This window comes from Anomaloglossus baeobatrachus, unplaced genomic scaffold (genome assembly GCF_048569485.1).
Source record: "Anomaloglossus baeobatrachus isolate aAnoBae1 unplaced genomic scaffold, aAnoBae1.hap1 Scaffold_2992, whole genome shotgun sequence".
NCBI classification, from domain to species: domain Eukaryota; kingdom Metazoa; phylum Chordata; class Amphibia; order Anura; family Aromobatidae; genus Anomaloglossus; species Anomaloglossus baeobatrachus.
Window position 1 is genome coordinate 75,962 of NW_027442425.1, and position 17,714 is coordinate 93,675.

At 47.0% G+C, this 17,714-nt stretch overlaps 13 non-coding genes and 2 pseudogenes across 13 annotated transcripts; all 15 read left to right on the plus strand.

The window, feature by feature from the left end:
* Positions 1-123: 123 nt before the first annotated feature.
* On the plus strand, positions 124-314 carry LOC142268131 (U2 spliceosomal RNA). Its single transcript, XR_012733905.1, has one exon. It is a non-coding gene; the product is annotated as a U2 spliceosomal RNA (small nuclear RNA).
* A 1,117-nt stretch (positions 315-1,431) lies between these two features.
* Positions 1,432-1,622, plus strand: LOC142268193 (U2 spliceosomal RNA). Its single transcript, XR_012733952.1, has one exon. It is a non-coding gene; the product is annotated as a U2 spliceosomal RNA (small nuclear RNA).
* A 1,117-nt stretch (positions 1,623-2,739) lies between these two features.
* On the plus strand, positions 2,740-2,879 carry LOC142268161 (U2 spliceosomal RNA; annotated as a pseudogene).
* A 65-nt stretch (positions 2,880-2,944) lies between these two features.
* LOC142268152 (U2 spliceosomal RNA) lies at positions 2,945-3,119 on the plus strand (annotated as a pseudogene).
* A 1,117-nt stretch (positions 3,120-4,236) lies between these two features.
* On the plus strand, positions 4,237-4,427 carry LOC142268194 (U2 spliceosomal RNA). Its single transcript, XR_012733953.1, has one exon. It is a non-coding gene; the product is annotated as a U2 spliceosomal RNA (small nuclear RNA).
* A 1,117-nt stretch (positions 4,428-5,544) lies between these two features.
* On the plus strand, positions 5,545-5,735 carry LOC142268196 (U2 spliceosomal RNA). The gene has a single exon (XR_012733955.1). It is a non-coding gene; the product is annotated as a U2 spliceosomal RNA (small nuclear RNA).
* Positions 5,736-7,057: 1,322 nt separating this feature from the next.
* On the plus strand, positions 7,058-7,242 carry LOC142268151 (U2 spliceosomal RNA). The gene has a single exon (XR_012733922.1). It is a non-coding gene; the product is annotated as a U2 spliceosomal RNA (small nuclear RNA).
* A 1,117-nt stretch (positions 7,243-8,359) lies between these two features.
* Positions 8,360-8,550, plus strand: LOC142268197 (U2 spliceosomal RNA). Its single transcript, XR_012733956.1, has one exon. It is a non-coding gene; the product is annotated as a U2 spliceosomal RNA (small nuclear RNA).
* Positions 8,551-9,667: 1,117 nt separating this feature from the next.
* Positions 9,668-9,858, plus strand: LOC142268198 (U2 spliceosomal RNA). Its single transcript, XR_012733957.1, has one exon. It is a non-coding gene; the product is annotated as a U2 spliceosomal RNA (small nuclear RNA).
* A 1,117-nt stretch (positions 9,859-10,975) lies between these two features.
* Positions 10,976-11,166, plus strand: LOC142268199 (U2 spliceosomal RNA). The gene has a single exon (XR_012733958.1). It is a non-coding gene; the product is annotated as a U2 spliceosomal RNA (small nuclear RNA).
* A 1,117-nt stretch (positions 11,167-12,283) lies between these two features.
* On the plus strand, positions 12,284-12,474 carry LOC142268200 (U2 spliceosomal RNA). The gene has a single exon (XR_012733959.1). It is a non-coding gene; the product is annotated as a U2 spliceosomal RNA (small nuclear RNA).
* A 1,117-nt stretch (positions 12,475-13,591) lies between these two features.
* On the plus strand, positions 13,592-13,782 carry LOC142268127 (U2 spliceosomal RNA). Its single transcript, XR_012733901.1, has one exon. It is a non-coding gene; the product is annotated as a U2 spliceosomal RNA (small nuclear RNA).
* Positions 13,783-14,899: 1,117 nt separating this feature from the next.
* LOC142268202 (U2 spliceosomal RNA) lies at positions 14,900-15,090 on the plus strand. The gene has a single exon (XR_012733960.1). It is a non-coding gene; the product is annotated as a U2 spliceosomal RNA (small nuclear RNA).
* A 1,117-nt stretch (positions 15,091-16,207) lies between these two features.
* Positions 16,208-16,398, plus strand: LOC142268203 (U2 spliceosomal RNA). Its single transcript, XR_012733961.1, has one exon. It is a non-coding gene; the product is annotated as a U2 spliceosomal RNA (small nuclear RNA).
* A 1,117-nt stretch (positions 16,399-17,515) lies between these two features.
* LOC142268204 (U2 spliceosomal RNA) lies at positions 17,516-17,706 on the plus strand. The gene has a single exon (XR_012733962.1). It is a non-coding gene; the product is annotated as a U2 spliceosomal RNA (small nuclear RNA).
* The last annotated feature ends 8 nt before the right edge of the window (positions 17,707-17,714 follow it).

Consider the following 17,714-nt stretch of genomic DNA (forward strand, 5'->3'; position numbering starts at 1 on the left):
AGGGTTGGCTTGGGTGACAAAATGTCTTGTGTAGGCGTGGGTTTGTCTCCCTCTCGCTCTCTCTCCCTAAGATGTGTCCGGCATAGGCCAGGGTGCCACTCGAGGCCCAAACCAATTCTGGTTATCGCTTCTCGGCCTTTTGGCTAAGATCAAGTGTAGTATCTGTTCTTATCAGTTTAATATCTGATACGTCTCCTATCTGGGGACCATATATTAAATGGATTTTTAGAACAGGGAGATGGAAAAAGAGCTTGCTCTGTCCACTCCACGCATTGACCTGGTATTGCAGTACCTCCAGGAACGGTGCACCCCTTCTTAACCCAGTTTCCAAAAGCAGAACTCGATTCACCTGATTCATATTAGCCCGATTAGCGAATTGAAATGAATTTTTATCTAACACACTTTTTACTTGCTTTATTCATCCAAATAGCAAACTCATCACCACTCAACTTCACCAACTCTGCTATGTCCCGTGCAGTATCTTGTTGTCAGTCTAATCTAGATCATGTGTAATTGAATGGAATAGATCCCTTTTGGACAAAGTGGAGTCAGATGCTGCAGTGACCACAGGTGTGAGAGGATCTACAATTGGCATCTGGTGTTATCTCTCTGCTTCCACTCCAAATAAAGTTACCTGTTGTTACCTGAACGTCAAATACTAAGAATGGGCGGCCTATGAAAGAATTAGTACTTTCATTAAGTATACTAAACCGGCTAATTGGGAATAGACAAACTGTAAAAAGCCCTCTGAGAAAGCCCCTCTCTAACCTTTGTTAGTAAGCTTTTCTGTAGCCTGCCTGTTGATGTATTTTCGGTTTGAACAGTGCACAACATGAAGAGACGGAACACTGGCGGCTTGTCACAATGCCCCCCGATGACATCACAATAGCGCTGCTGCCTAGAAAACAAGCTGCGCAGAAGAAGTTGTTCTTTGGGTGGGAGGGTGGGCTAGTGGAAGGAGGGGGCAATCTCTTTTTTTCCCGGGTGGTAGGGGGATGACAGGAGAAGGGAAGCGGGTGGTGAGAAAGGTACAGAGGGCAGGGTTTGGGGGCTGGGAAGGAAAGGGAAAAGATTAGGGTTTGGGGATGATGAAAGGGCTTTCTACGGGTAAGGATGGCAAAGGGTGGCAGTGACGGAAAGTCAGGCAACCTGTCCTGTCCGTCTTTTTGTATCGTGAATTGGAAAGACTGCAAGGGGGAGGGGAGTTGCTTGCGCCCTAAAGGAGGAGTTATTCAGATTCATTGCAGTGGGCGGCGGCTGCAAAACGCACCATTCTTCTTGTTTTTGCTTTGCAAAGCAGCCTTTTCAAGGGTTGGCTTGGGTGACAAAATGTCTTGTGTAGGCGTGGGTTTGTCTCCCTCTCGCTCTCTCTCCCTAAGATGTGTCCGGCATAGGCCAGGGTGCCACTCGAGGCCCAAACCAATTCTGGTTATCGCTTCTCGGCCTTTTGGCTAAGATCAAGTGTAGTATCTGTTCTTATCAGTTTAATATCTGATACGTCCCCTATCTGGGGACCATATATTAAATGGATTTTTAGAACAGGGAGATGGAAAAAGAGCTTGCTCTGTCCACTCCACGCATTGACCTGGTATTGCAGTACCTCCAGGAACGGTGCACCCCTTCTTAACCCAGTTTCCAAAAGCAGAACTCGATTCACCTGATTCATATTAGCCCGATTAGCGAATTGAAATGAATTTTTATCTAACACACTTTTTACTTGCTTTATTCATCCAAATAGCAAACTCATCACCACTCAACTTCACCAACTCTGCTATGTCCCGTGCAGTATCTTGTTGTCAGTCTAATCTAGATCATGTGTAATTGAATGGAATAGATCCCTTTTGGACAAAGTGGAGTCAGATGCTGCAGTGACCACAGGTGTGAGAGGATCTACAATTGGCATCTGGTGTTATCTCTCTGCTTCCACTCCAAATAAAGTTACCTGTTGTTACCTGAACGTCAAATACTAAGAATGGGCGGCCTATGAAAGAATTAGTACTTTCATTAAGTATACTAAACCGGCTAATTGGGAATAGACAAACTGTAAAAAGCCCTCTGAGAAAGCCCCTCTCTAACCTTTGTTAGTAAGCTTTTCTGTAGCCTGCCTGTTGATGTATTTTCGGTTTGAACAGTGCACAACATGAAGAGACGGAACACTGGCGGCTTGTCACAATGCCCCCTGATGACATCACAATAGCGCTGCTGCCTAGAAAACAAGCTGCGCAGAAGAAGTTGTTCTTTGGGTGGGAGGGTGGGCTAGTGGAAGGAGGGGGCAATCTCTTTTTTTCCCGGGTGGTAGGGGGATGACAGGAGAAGGGAAGCGGGTGGTGAGAAAGGTACAGAGGGCAGGGTTTGGGGGCTGGGAAGGAAAGGGAAAAGATTAGGGTTTGGGGATGATGAAAGGGCTTTCTACGGGTAAGGATGGCAAAGGGTGGCAGTGACGGAAAGTCAGGCAACCTGTCCTGTCCGTCTTTTTGTATCGTGAATTGGAAAGACTGCAAGGGGGAGGGGAGTTGCTTGCGCCCTAAAGGAGGAGTTATTCAGATTCATTGCAGTGGGCGGCGGCTGCAAAACGCACCATTCTTCTTGTTTTTGCTCTGCAAAGCAGCCTTTTCAAGGGTTGGCTTGGGTGACAAAATGTCTTGTGTAGGCGTGGGTTTGTCTCCCTCTCGCTCTCTCTCCCTAAGATGTGTCCGGCATAGGCCAGGGTGCCACTCGAGGCCCAAACCAATTCTGGTTATCGCTTCTCGGCCTTTTGGCTAAGATCAAGTGTAGTCCCTTCATTGTGTTTGCCTTGGTTTTGGCTGGGAGGGGCCCGGGCTTGCACAACCGCCGGCCTCGGGGATTGTTGCGCCTTTTGGTGCTTACGTCCCCTTATGGCTGGTGGTTCCTGGGCTCGGGAGGCGATCACCTGCGGCACTGCGCTTTTGTGTGGTGGCCGATGACCGTTTTCTGAAATTTGCGGATCTGTTCTTATCAGTTTAATATCTGATACGTCCCCTATCTGGGGACCATATATTAAATGGATTTTTAGAACAGGGAGATGGAAAAAGAGCTTGCTCTGTCCACTCCACGCATTGACCTGGTATTGCAGTACCTCCAGGAACGGTGCACCCCTTCTTAACCCAGTTTCCAAAAGCAGAACTCGATTCACCTGATTCATATTAGCCCGATTAGCGAATTGAAATGAATTTTTATCTAACACACTTTTTACTTGCTTTATTCATCCAAATAGCAAACTCATCACCACTCAACTTCACCAACTCTGCTATGTCCCGTGCAGTATCTTGTTGTCAGTCTAATCTAGATCATGTGTAATTGAATGGAATAGATCCCTTTTGGACAAAGTGGAGTCAGATGCTGCAGTGACCACAGGTGTGAGAGGATCTACAATTGGCATCTGGTGTTATCTCTCTGCTTCCACTCCAAATAAAGTTACCTGTTGTTACCTGAACGTCAAATACTAAGAATGGGCGGCCTATGAAAGAATTAGTACTTTCATTAAGTATACTAAACCGGCTAATTGGGAATAGACAAACTGTAAAAAGCCCTCTGAGAAAGCCCCTCTCTAACCTTTGTTAGTAAGCTTTTCTGTAGCCTGCCTGTTGATGTATTTTCGGTTTGAACAGTGCACAACATGAAGAGACGGAACACTGGCGGCTTGTCACAATGCCCCCCGATGACATCACATTAGCGCTGCTGCCTAGAAAACAAGCTGCGCAGAAGAAGTTGTTCTTTGGGTGGGAGGGTGGGCTAGTGGAAGGAGGGGGCAATCTCTTTTTTTCCCGGGTGGTAGGGGGATGACAGGAGAAGGGAAGCGGGTGGTGAGAAAGGTACAGAGGGCAGGGTTTGGGGGCTGGGAAGGAAAGGGAAAAGATTAGGGTTTGGGGATGATGAAAGGGCTTTCTACGGGTAAGGATGGCAAAGGGTGGCAGTGACGGAAAGTCAGGCAACCTGTCCTGTCCGTCTTTTTGTATCGTGAATTGGAAAGACTGCAAGGGGGAGGGGAGTTGCTTGCGCCCTAAAGGAGGAGTTATTCAGATTCATTGCAGTGGGCGGCGGCTGCAAAACGCACCATTCTTCTTGTTTTTGCTCTGCAAAGCAGCCTTTTCAAGGGTTGGCTTGGGTGACAAAATGTCTTGTGTAGGCGTGGGTTTGTCTCCCTCTCGCTCTCTCTCCCTAAGATGTGTCCGGCATAGGCCAGGGTGCCACTCGAGGCCCAAACCAATTCTGGTTATCGCTTCTCGGCCTTTTGGCTAAGATCAAGTGTAGTATCTGTTCTTATCAGTTTAATATCTGATACGTCCCCTATCTGGGGACCATATATTAAATGGATTTTTAGAACAGGGAGATGGAAAAAGAGCTTGCTCTGTCCACTCCACGCATTGACCTGGTATTGCAGTACCTCCAGGAACGGTGCACCCCTTCTTAACCCAGTTTCCAAAAGCAGAACTCGATTCACCTGATTCATATTAGCCCGATTAGCGAATTGAAATGAATTTTTATCTAACACACTTTTTACTTGCTTTATTCATCCAAATAGCAAACTCATCACCACTCAACTTCACCAACTCTGCTATGTCCCGTGCAGTATCTTGTTGTCAGTCTAATCTAGATCATGTGTAATTGAATGGAATAGATCCCTTTTGGACAAAGTGGAGTCAGATGCTGCAGTGACCACAGGTGTGAGAGGATCTACAATTGGCATCTGGTGTTATCTCTCTGCTTCCACTCCAAATAAAGTTACCTGTTGTTACCTGAACGTCAAATACTAAGAATGGGCGGCCTATGAAAGAATTAGTACTTTCATTAAGTATACTAAACCGGCTAATTGGGAATAGACAAACTGTAAAAAGCCCTCTGAGAAAGCCCCTCTCTAACCTTTGTTAGTAAGCTTTTCTGTAGCCTGCCTGTTGATGTATTTTCGGTTTGAACAGTGCACAACATGAAGAGACGGAACACTGGCGGCTTGTCACAATGCCCCCCGATGACATCACAATAGCGCTGCTGCCTAGAAAACAAGCTGCGCAGAAGAAGTTGTTCTTTGGGTGGGAGGGTGGGCTAGTGGAAGGAGGGGGCAATCTCTTTTTTTCCCGGGTGGTAGGGGGATGACAGGAGAAGGGAAGCGGGTGGTGAGAAAGGTACAGAGGGCAGGGTTTGGGGGCTGGGAAGGAAAGGGAAAAGATTAGGGTTTGGGGATGATGAAAGGGCTTTCTACGGGTAAGGATGGCAAAGGGTGGCAGTGACGGAAAGTCAGGCAACCTGTCCTGTCCGTCTTTTTGTATCGTGAATTGGAAAGACTGCAAGGGGGAGGGGAGTTGCTTGCGCCCTAAAGGAGGAGTTATTCAGATTCATTGCAGTGGGCGGCGGTTGCAAAACGCACCATTCTTCTTGTTTTTGCTCTGCAAAGCAGCCTTTTCAAGGGTTGGCTTGGGTGACAAAATGTCTTGTGTAGGCGTGGGTTTGTCTCCCTCTCGCTCTCTCTCCCTAAGATGTGTCCGGCATAGGCCAGGGTGCCACTCGAGGCCCAAACCAATTCTGGTTATCGCTTCTCGGCCTTTTGGCTAAGATCAAGTGTAGTATCTGTTCTTATCAGTTTAATATCTGATACGTCCCCTATCTGGGGACCATATATTAAATGGATTTTTAGAACAGGGAGATGGAAAAAGAGCTTGCTCTGTCCACTCCACGCATTGACCTGGTATTGCAGTACCTCCAGGAACGGTGCACCCCTTCTTAACCCAGTTTCCAAAAGCAGAACTCGATTCACCTGATTCATATTAGCCCGATTAGCGAATTGAAATGAATTTTTATCTAACACACTTTTTACTTGCTTTATTCATCCAAATAGCAAACTCATCACCACTCAACTTCACCAACTCTGCTATGTCCCGTGCAGTATCTTGTTGTCAGTCTAATCTAGATCATGTGTAATTGAATGGAATAGATCCCTTTTGGACAAAGTGGAGTCAGATGCTGCAGTGACCACAGGTGTGAGAGGATCTACAATTGGCATCTGGTGTTATCTCTCTGCTTCCACTCCAAATAAAGTTACCTGTTGTTACCTGAACGTCAAATACTAAGAATGGGCGGCCTATGAAAGAATTAGTACTTTCATTAAGTATACTAAACCGGCTAATTGGGAATAGACAAACTGTAAAAAGCCCTCTGAGAAAGCCCCTCTCTAACCTTTGTTAGTAAGCTTTTCTGTAGCCTGCCTGTTGATGTATTTTCGGTTTGAACAGTGCACAACATGAAGAGACGGAACACTGGCGGCTTGTCACAATGCCCCCCGATGACATCACAATAGCGCTGCTGCCTAGAAAACAAGCTGCGCAGAAGAAGTTGTTCTTTGGGTGGGAGGGTGGGCTAGTGGAAGGAGGGGGCAATCTCTTTTTTTCCCGGGTGGTAGGGGGATGACAGGAGAAGGGAAGCGGGTGGTGAGAAAGGTACAGAGGGCAGGGTTTGGGGGCTGGGAAGGAAAGGGAAAAGATTAGGGTTTGGGGATGATGAAAGGGCTTTCTACGGGTAAGGATGGCAAAGGGTGGCAGTGACGGAAAGTCAGGCAACCTGTCCTGTCCGTCTTTTTGTATCGTGAATTGGAAAGACTGCAAGGGGGAGGGGAGTTGCTTGCGCCCTAAAGGAGGAGTTATTCAGATTCATTGCAGTGGGCGGCGGCTGCAAAACGCACCATTCTTCTTGTTTTTGCTCTGCAAAGCAGCCTTTTCAAGGGTTGGCTTGGGTGACAAAATGTCTTGTGTAGGCGTGGGTTTGTCTCCCTCTCGCTCTCTCTCCCTAAGATGTGTCCGGCATAGGCCAGGGTGCCACTCGAGGCCCAAACCAATTCTGGTTATCGCTTCTCGGCCTTTTGGCTAAGATCAAGTGTAGTCCCTTCATTGGGTTTTCCTTGGTCTTGGCTGGGAGGGGCCCGGGCTTGCACAACCGCCGGCCTCGGGGATTGTTGCGCCTTTTGGTGCTTACGTCCCCTTATGGCTGGTGGTTCCTGGGCTCGGGAGGCGATCACCTGCGGCACTGCGCTTTTGTGTGGTGGCCGATGACCGTTTTCTGGAATTTGCGGATGAATTCTCATCTGTTCTTATCAGTTTAATATCTGATACGTCCCCTATCTGGGGACCATATATTAAATGGATTTTTAGAACAGGGAGATGGAAAAAGAGCTTGCTCTGTCCACTCCACACATTGACCTGGTATTGCAGTACCTCCAGGAACGGTGCACCCCTTCTTAACCCAGTTTCCAAAAGCAGAACTCGATTCACCTGATTCATATTAGCCCGATTAGCGAATTGAAATGAATTTTTATCTAACACACTTTTTACTTGCTTTATTCATCCAAATAGCAAACTCATCACCACTCAACTTCACCAACTCTGCTATGTCCCGTGCAGTATCTTGTTGTCAGTCTAATCTAGATCATGTGTAATTGAATGGAATAGATCCCTTTTGGACAAAGTGGAGTCAGATGCTGCAGTGACCACAGGTGTGAGAGGATCTACAATTGGCATCTGGTGTTATCTCTCTGCTTCCACTCCAAATAAAGTTACCTGTTGTTACCTGAACGTCAAATACTAAGAATGGGCGGCCTATGAAAGAATTAGTACTTTCATTAAGTATACTAAACCGGCTAATTGGGAATAGACAAACTGTAAAAAGCCCTCTGAGAAAGCCCCTCTCTAACCTTTGTTAGTAAGCTTTTCTGTAGCCTGCCTGTTGATGTATTTTCGGTTTGAACAGTGCACAACATGAAGAGACGGAACACTGGCGGCTTGTCACAATGCCCCCCGATGACATCACAATAGCGCTGCTGCCTAGAAAACAAGCTGCGCAGAAGAAGTTGTTCTTTGGGTGGGAGGGTGGGCTAGTGGAAGGAGGGGGCAATCTCTTTTTTTCCCGGGTGGTAGGGGGATGACAGGAGAAGGGAAGCGGGTGGTGAGAAAGGTACAGAGGGCAGGGTTTGGGGGCTGGGAAGGAAAGGGAAAAGATTAGGGTTTGGGGATGATGAAAGGGCTTTCTACGGGTAAGGATGGCAAAGGGTGGCAGTGACGGAAAGTCAGGCAACCTGTCCTGTCCGTCTTTTTGTATCGTGAATTGGAAAGACTGCAAGGGGGAGGGGAGTTGCTTGCGCCCTAAAGGAGGAGTTATTCAGATTCATTGCAGTGGGCGGCGGCTGCAAAACGCACCATTCTTCTTGTTTTTGCTCTGCAAAGCAGCCTTTTCAAGGGTTGGCTTGGGTGACAAAATGTCTTGTGTAGGCGTGGGTTTGTCTCCCTCTCGCTCTCTCTCCCTAAGATGTGTCCGGCATAGGCCAGGGTGCCACTCGAGGCCCAAACCAATTCTGGTTATCGCTTCTCGGCCTTTTGGCTAAGATCAAGTGTAGTATCTGTTCTTATCAGTTTAATATCTGATACGTCCCCTATCTGGGGACCATATATTAAATGGATTTTTAGAACAGGGAGATGGAAAAAGAGCTTGCTCTGTCCACTCCACGCATTGACCTGGTATTGCAGTACCTCCAGGAACGGTGCACCCCTTCTTAACCCAGTTTCCAAAAGCAGAACTCGATTCACCTGATTCATATTAGCCCGATTAGCGAATTGAAATGAATTTTTATCTAACACACTTTTTACTTGCTTTATTCATCCAAATAGCAAACTCATCACCACTCAACTTCACCAACTCTGCTATGTCCCGTGCAGTATCTTGTTGTCAGTCTAATCTAGATCATGTGTAATTGAATGGAATAGATCCCTTTTGGACAAAGTGGAGTCAGATGCTGCAGTGACCACAGGTGTGAGAGGATCTACAATTGGCATCTGGTGTTATCTCTCTGCTTCCACTCCAAATAAAGTTACCTGTTGTTACCTGAACGTCAAATACTAAGAATGGGCGGCCTATGAAAGAATTAGTACTTTCATTAAGTATACTAAACCGGCTAATTGGGAATAGACAAACTGTAAAAAGCCCTCTGAGAAAGCCCCTCTCTAACCTTTGTTAGTAAGCTTTTCTGTAGCCTGCCTGTTGATGTATTTTCGGTTTGAACAGTGCACAACATGAAGAGACGGAACACTGGCGGCTTGTCACAATGCCCCCCGATGACATCACAATAGCGCTGCTGCCTAGAAAACAAGCTGCGCAGAAGAAGTTGTTCTTTGGGTGGGAGGGTGGGCTAGTGGAAGGAGGGGGCAATCTCTTTTTTTCCCGGGTGGTAGGGGGATGACAGGAGAAGGGAAGCGGGTGGTGAGAAAGGTACAGAGGGCAGGGTTTGGGGGCTGGGAAGGAAAGGGAAAAGATTAGGGTTTGGGGATGATGAAAGGGCTTTCTACGGGTAAGGATGGCAAAGGGTGGCAGTGACGGAAAGTCAGGCAACCTGTCCTGTCCGTCTTTTTGTATCGTGAATTGGAAAGACTGCAAGGGGGAGGGGAGTTGCTTGCGCCCTAAAGGAGGAGTTATTCAGATTCATTGCAGTGGGCGGCGGCTGCAAAACGCACCATTCTTCTTGTTTTTGCTCTGCAAAGCAGCCTTTTCAAGGGTTGGCTTGGGTGACAAAATGTCTTGTGTAGGCGTGGGTTTGTCTCCCTCTCGCTCTCTCTCCCTAAGATGTGTCCGGCATAGGCCAGGGTGCCACTCGAGGCCCAAACCAATTCTGGTTATCGCTTCTCGGCCTTTTGGCTAAGATCAAGTGTAGTATCTGTTCTTATCAGTTTAATATCTGATACGTCCCCTATCTGGGGACCATATATTAAATGGATTTTTAGAACAGGGAGATGGAAAAAGAGCTTGCTCTGTCCACTCCACGCATTGACCTGGTATTGCAGTACCTCCAGGAACGGTGCACCCCTTCTTAACCCAGTTTCCAAAAGCAGAACTCGATTCACCTGATTCATATTAGCCCGATTAGCGAATTGAAATGAATTTTTATCTAACACACTTTTTACTTGCTTTATTCATCCAAATAGCAAACTCATCACCACTCAACTTCACCAACTCTGCTATGTCCCGTGCAGTATCTTGTTGTCAGTCTAATCTAGATCATGTGTAATTGAATGGAATAGATCCCTTTTGGACAAAGTGGAGTCAGATGCTGCAGTGACCACAGGTGTGAGAGGATCTACAATTGGCATCTGGTGTTATCTCTCTGCTTCCACTCCAAATAAAGTTACCTGTTGTTACCTGAACGTCAAATACTAAGAATGGGCGGCCTATGAAAGAATTAGTACTTTCATTAAGTATACTAAACCGGCTAATTGGGAATAGACAAACTGTAAAAAGCCCTCTGAGAAAGCCCCTCTCTAACCTTTGTTAGTAAGCTTTTCTGTAGCCTGCCTGTTGATGTATTTTCGGTTTGAACAGTGCACAACATGAAGAGACGGAACACTGGCGGCTTGTCACAATGCCCCCCGATGACATCACAATAGCGCTGCTGCCTAGAAAACAAGCTGCGCAGAAGAAGTTGTTCTTTGGGTGGGAGGGTGGGCTAGTGGAAGGAGGGGGCAATCTCTTTTTTTCCCGGGTGGTAGGGGGATGACAGGAGAAGGGAAGCGGGTGGTGAGAAAGGTACAGAGGGCAGGGTTTGGGGGCTGGGAAGGAAAGGGAAAAGATTAGGGTTTGGGGATGATGAAAGGGCTTTCTACGGGTAAGGATGGCAAAGGGTGGCAGTGACGGAAAGTCAGGCAACCTGTCCTGTCCGTCTTTTTGTATCGTGAATTGGAAAGACTGCAAGGGGGAGGGGAGTTGCTTGCGCCCTAAAGGAGGAGTTATTCAGATTCATTGCAGTGGGCGGCGGCTGCAAAACGCACCATTCTTCTTGTTTTTGCTCTGCAAAGCAGCCTTTTCAAGGGTTGGCTTGGGTGACAAAATGTCTTGTGTAGGCGTGGGTTTGTCTCCCTCTCGCTCTCTCTCCCTAAGATGTGTCCGGCATAGGCCAGGGTGCCACTCGAGGCCCAAACCAATTCTGGTTATCGCTTCTCGGCCTTTTGGCTAAGATCAAGTGTAGTATCTGTTCTTATCAGTTTAATATCTGATACGTCCCCTATCTGGGGACCATATATTAAATGGATTTTTAGAACAGGGAGATGGAAAAAGAGCTTGCTCTGTCCACTCCACGCATTGACCTGGTATTGCAGTACCTCCAGGAACGGTGCACCCCTTCTTAACCCAGTTTCCAAAAGCAGAACTCGATTCACCTGATTCATATTAGCCCGATTAGCGAATTGAAATGAATTTTTATCTAACACACTTTTTACTTGCTTTATTCATCCAAATAGCAAACTCATCACCACTCAACTTCACCAACTCTGCTATGTCCCGTGCAGTATCTTGTTGTCAGTCTAATCTAGATCATGTGTAATTGAATGGAATAGATCCCTTTTGGACAAAGTGGAGTCAGATGCTGCAGTGACCACAGGTGTGAGAGGATCTACAATTGGCATCTGGTGTTATCTCTCTGCTTCCACTCCAAATAAAGTTACCTGTTGTTACCTGAACGTCAAATACTAAGAATGGGCGGCCTATGAAAGAATTAGTACTTTCATTAAGTATACTAAACCGGCTAATTGGGAATAGACAAACTGTAAAATGCCCTCTGAGAAAGCCCCTCTCTAACCTTTGTTAGTAAGCTTTTCTGTAGCCTGCCTGTTGATGTATTTTCGGTTTGAACAGTGCACAACATGAAGAGACGGAACACTGGCGGCTTGTCACAATGCCCCCCGATGACATCACAATAGCGCTGCTGCCTAGAAAACAAGCTGCGCAGAAGAAGTTGTTCTTTGGGTGGGAGGGTGGGCTAGTGGAAGGAGGGGGCAATCTCTTTTTTTCCCGGGTGGTAGGGGGATGACAGGAGAAGGGAAGCGGGTGGTGAGAAAGGTACAGAGGGCAGGGTTTGGGGGCTGGGAAGGAAAGGGAAAAGATTAGGGTTTGGGGATGATGAAAGGGCTTTCTACGGGTAAGGATGGCAAAGGGTGGCAGTGACGGAAAGTCAGGCAACCTGTCCTGTCCGTCTTTTTGTATCGTGAATTGGAAAGACTGCAAGGGGGAGGGGAGTTGCTTGCGCCCTAAAGGAGGAGTTATTCAGATTCATTGCAGTGGGCGGCGGCTGCAAAACGCACCATTCTTCTTGTTTTTGCTCTGCAAAGCAGCCTTTTCAAGGGTTGGCTTGGGTGACAAAATGTCTTGTGTAGGCGTGGGTTTGTCTCCCTCTCGCTCTCTCTCCCTAAGATGTGTCCGGCATAGGCCAGGGTGCCACTCGAGGCCCAAACCAATTCTGGTTATCGCTTCTCGGCCTTTTGGCTAAGATCAAGTGTAGTATCTGTTCTTATCAGTTTAATATCTGATACGTCCCCTATCTGGGGACCATATATTAAATGGATTTTTAGAACAGGGAGATGGAAAAAGAGCTTGCTCTGTCCACTCCACGCATTGACCTGGTATTGCAGTACCTCCAGGAACGGTGCACCCCTTCTTAACCCAGTTTCCAAAAGCAGAACTCGATTCACCTGATTCATATTAGCCCGATTAGCGAATTGAAATGAATTTTTATCTAACACACTTTTTACTTGCTTTATTCATCCAAATAGCAAACTCATCACCACTCAACTTCACCAACTCTGCTATGTCCCGTGCAGTATCTTGTTGTCAGTCTAATCTAGATCATGTGTAATTGAATGGAATAGATCCCTTTTGGACAAAGTGGAGTCAGATGCTGCAGTGACCACAGGTGTGAGAGGATCTACAATTGGCATCTGGTGTTATCTCTCTGCTTCCACTCCAAATAAAGTTACCTGTTGTTACCTGAACGTCAAATACTAAGAATGGGCGGCCTATGAAAGAATTAGTACTTTCATTAAGTATACTAAACCGGCTAATTGGGAATAGACAAACTGTAAAAAGCCCTCTGAGAAAGCCCCTCTCTAACCTTTGTTAGTAAGCTTTTCTGTAGCCTGCCTGTTGATGTATTTTCGGTTTGAACAGTGCACAACATGAAGAGACGGAACACTGGCGGCTTGTCACAATGCCCCCCGATGACATCACAATAGCGCTGCTGCCTAGAAAACAAGCTGCGCAGAAGAAGTTGTTCTTTGGGTGGGAGGGTGGGCTAGTGGAAGGAGGGGGCAATCTCTTTTTTTCCCGGGTGGTAGGGGGATGACAGGAGAAGGGAAGGGGGTGGTGAGAAAGGTACAGAGGGCAGGGTTTGGGGGCTGGGAAGGAAAGGGAAAAGATTAGGGTTTGGGGATGATGAAAGGGCTTTCTACGGGTAAGGATGGCAAAGGGTGGCAGTGACGGAAAGTCAGGCAACCTGTCCTGTCCGTCTTTTTGTATCGTGAATTGGAAAGACTGCAAGGGGGAGGGGAGTTGCTTGCGCCCTAAAGGAGGAGTTATTCAGATTCATTGCAGTGGGCGGCGGCTGCAAAACGCACCATTCTTCTTGTTTTTGCTCTGCAAAGCAGCCTTTTCAAGGGTTGGCTTGGGTGACAAAATGTCTTGTGTAGGCGTGGGTTTGTCTCCCTCTCGCTCTCTCTCCCTAAGATGTGTCCGGCATAGGCCAGGGTGCCACTCGAGGCCCAAACCAATTCTGGTTATTGCTTCTCGGCCTTTTGGCTAAGATCAAGTGTAGTATCTGTTCTTATCAGTTTAATATCTGATACGTCCCCTATCTGGGGACCATATATTAAATGGATTTTTAGAACAGGGAGATGGAAAAAGAGCTTGCTCTGTCCACTCCACGCATTGACCTGGTATTGCAGTACCTCCAGGAACGGTGCACCCCTTCTTAACCCAGTTTCCAAAAGCAGAACTCGATTCACCTGATTCATATTAGCCCGATTAGCGAATTGAAATGAATTTTTATCTAACACACTTTTTACTTGCTTTATTCATCCAAATAGCAAACTCATCACCACTCAACTTCACCAACTCTGCTATGTCCCGTGCAGTATCTTGTTGTCAGTCTAATCTAGATCATGTGTAATTGAATGGAATAGATCCCTTTTGGACAAAGTGGAGTCAGATGCTGCAGTGACCACAGGTGTGAGAGGATCTACAATTGGCATCTGGTGTTATCTCTCTGCTTCCACTCCAAATAAAGTTACCTGTTGTTACCTGAACGTCAAATACTAAGAATGGGCGGCCTATGAAAGAATTAGTACTTTCATTAAGTATACTAAACCGGCTAATTGGGAATAGACAAACTGTAAAAAGCCCTCTGAGAAAGCCCCTCTCTAACCTTTGTTAGTAAGCTTTTCTGTAGCCTGCCTGTTGATGTATTTTCGGTTTGAACAGTGCACAACATGAAGAGACGGAACACTGGCGGCTTGTCACAATGCCCCCCGATGACATCACAATAGCGCTGCTGCCTAGAAAACAAGCTGCGCAGAAGAAGTTGTTCTTTGGGTGGGAGGGTGGGCTAGTGGAAGGAGGGGGCAATCTCTTTTTTTCCCGGGTGGTAGGGGGATGACAGGAGAAGGGAAGCGGGTGGTGAGAAAGGTACAGAGGGCAGGGTTTGGGGGCTGGGAAGGAAAGGGAAAAGATTAGGGTTTGGGGATGATGAAAGGGCTTTCTACGGGTAAGGATGGCAAAGGGTGGCAGTGACGGAAAGTCAGGCAACCTGTCCTGTCCGTCTTTTTGTATCGTGAATTGGAAAGACTGCAAGGGGGAGGGGAGTTGCTTGCGCCCTAAAGGAGGAGTTATTCAGATTCATTGCAGTGGGCGGCGGCTGCAAAACGCACCATTCTTCTTGTTTTTGCTCTGCAAAGCAGCCTTTTCAAGGGTTGGCTTGGGTGACAAAATGTCTTGTGTAGGCGTGGGTTTGTCTCCCTCTCGCTCTCTCTCCCTAAGATGTGTCCGGCATAGGCCAGGGTGCCACTCGAGGCCCAAACCAATTCTGGTTATCGCTTCTCGGCCTTTTGGCTAAGATCAAGTGTAGTATCTGTTCTTATCAGTTTAATATCTGATACGTCCCCTATCTGGGGACCATATATTAAATGGATTTTTAGAACAGGGAGATGGAAAAAGAGCTTGCTCTGTCCACTCCACGCATTGACCTGGTATTGCAGTACCTCCAGGAACGGTGCACCCCTTCTTAACCCAGTTTCCAAAAGCAGAACTCGATTCACCTGATTCATATTAGCCCGATTAGCGAATTGAAATGAATTTTTATCTAACACACTTTTTACTTGCTTTATTCATCCAAATAGCAAACTCATCACCACTCAACTTCACCAACTCTGCTATGTCCCGTGCAGTATCTTGTTGTCAGTCTAATCTAGATCATGTGTAATTGAATGGAATAGATCCCTTTTGGACAAAGTGGAGTCAGATGCTGCAGTGACCACAGGTGTGAGAGGATCTACAATTGGCATCTGGTGTTATCTCTCTGCTTCCACTCCAAATAAAGTTACCTGTTGTTACCTGAACGTCAAATACTAAGAATGGGCGGCCTATGAAAGAATTAGTACTTTCATTAAGTATACTAAACCGGCTAATTGGGAATAGACAAACTGTAAAAAGCCCTCTGAGAAAGCCCCTCTCTAACCTTTGTTAGTAAGCTTTTCTGTAGCCTGCCTGTTGATGTATTTTCGGTTTGAACAGTGCACAACATGAAGAGACGGAACACTGGCGGCTTGTCACAATGCCCCCCGATGACATCACAATAGCGCTGCTGCCTAGAAAACAAGCTGCGCAGAAGAAGTTGTTCTTTGGGTGGGAGGGTGGGCTAGTGGAAGGAGGGGGCAATCTCTTTTTTTCCCGGGTGGTAGGGGGATGACAGGAGAAGGGAAGCGGGTGGTGAGAAAGGTACAGAGGGCAGGGTTTGGGGGCTGGGAAGGAAAGGGAAAAGATTAGGGTTTGGGGATGATGAAAGGGCTTTCTACGGGTAAGGATGGCAAAGGGTGGCAGTGACGGAAAGTCAGGCAACCTGTCCTGTCCGTCTTTTTGTATCGTGAATTGGAAAGACTGCAAGGGGGAGGGGAGTTGCTTGCGCCCTAAAGGAGGAGTTATTCAGATTCATTGCAGTGGGCGGCGGCTGCAAAACGCACCATTCTTCTTGTTTTTGCTCTGCAAAGCAGCCTTTTCAAGGGTTGGCTTGGGTGACAAAATGTCTTGTGTAGGCGTGGGTTTGTCTCCCTCTCGCTCTCTCTCCCTAAGATGTGTCCGGCATAGGCCAGGGTGCCACTCGAGGCCCAAACCAATTCTGGTTATCGCTTCTCGGCCTTTTGGCTAAGATCAAGTGTAGTATCTGTTCTTATCAGTTTAATATCTGATACGTCCCCTATCTGGGGACCATATATTAAATGGATTTTTAGAACAGGGAGATGGAAAAAGAGCTTGCTCTGTCCACTCCACGCATTGACCTGGTATTGCAGTACCTCCAGGAACGGTGCACCCCTTCTTAACCCAGTTTCCAAAAGCAGAACTCGATTCACCTGATTCATATTAGCCCGATTAGCGAATTGAAATGAATTTTTATCTAACACACTTTTTACTTGCTTTATTCATCCAAATAGCAAACTCATCACCACTCAACTTCACCAACTCTGCTATGTCCCGTGCAGTATCTTGTTGTCAGTCTAATCTAGATCATGTGTAATTGAATGGAATAGATCCCTTTTGGACAAAGTGGAGTCAGATGCTGCAGTGACCACAGGTGTGAGAGGATCTACAATTGGCATCTGGTGTTATCTCTCTGCTTCCACTCCAAATAAAGTTACCTGTTGTTACCTGAACGTCAAATACTAAGAATGGGCGGCCTATGAAAGAATTAGTACTTTCATTAAGTATACTAAACCGGCTAATTGGGAATAGACAAACTGTAAAAAGCCCTCTGAGAAAGCCCCTCTCTAACCTTTGTTAGTAAGCTTTTCTGTAGCCTGCCTGTTGATGTATTTTCGGTTTGAACAGTGCACAACATGAAGAGACGGAACACTGGCGGCTTGTCACAATGCCCCCCGATGACATCACAATAGCGCTGCTGCCTAGAAAACAAGCTGCGCAGAAGAAGTTGTTCTTTGGGTGGGAGGGTGGGCTAGTGGAAGGAGGGGGCAATCTCTTTTTTTCCCGGGTGGTAGGGGGATGACAGGAGAAGGGAAGCGGGTGGTGAGAAAGGTACAGAGGGCAGGGTTTGGGGGCTGGGAAGGAAAGGGAAAAGATTAGGGTTTGGGGATGATGAAAGGGCTTTCTACGGGTAAGGATGGCAAAGGGTGGCAGTGACGGAAAGTCAGGCAACCTGTCCTGTCCGTCTTTTTGTATCGTGAATTGGAAAGACTGCAAGGGGGAGGGGAGTTGCTTGCGCCCTAAAGGAGGAGTTATTCAGATTCATTGCAGTGGGCGGCGGCTGCAAAACGCACCATTCTTCTTGTTTTTGCTCTGCAAAGCAGCCTTTTCAAGGGTTGGCTTGGGTGACAAAATGTCTTGTGTAGGCGTGGGTTTGTCTCCCTCTCGCTCTCTCTCCCTAAGATGTGTCCGGCATAGGCCAGGGTGCCACTCGAGGCCCAAACCAATTCTGGTTATCGCTTCTCGGCCTTTTGGCTAAGATCAAGTGTAGTATCTGTTCTTATCAGTTTAATATCTGATACGTCCCCTATCTGGGGACCATATATTAAATGGATTTTTAGAACAGGGAGATGGAAAAAGAGCTTGCTCTGTCCACTCCACGCATTGACCTGGTATTGCAGTACCTCCAGGAACGGTGCACCCCTTCTTAACCC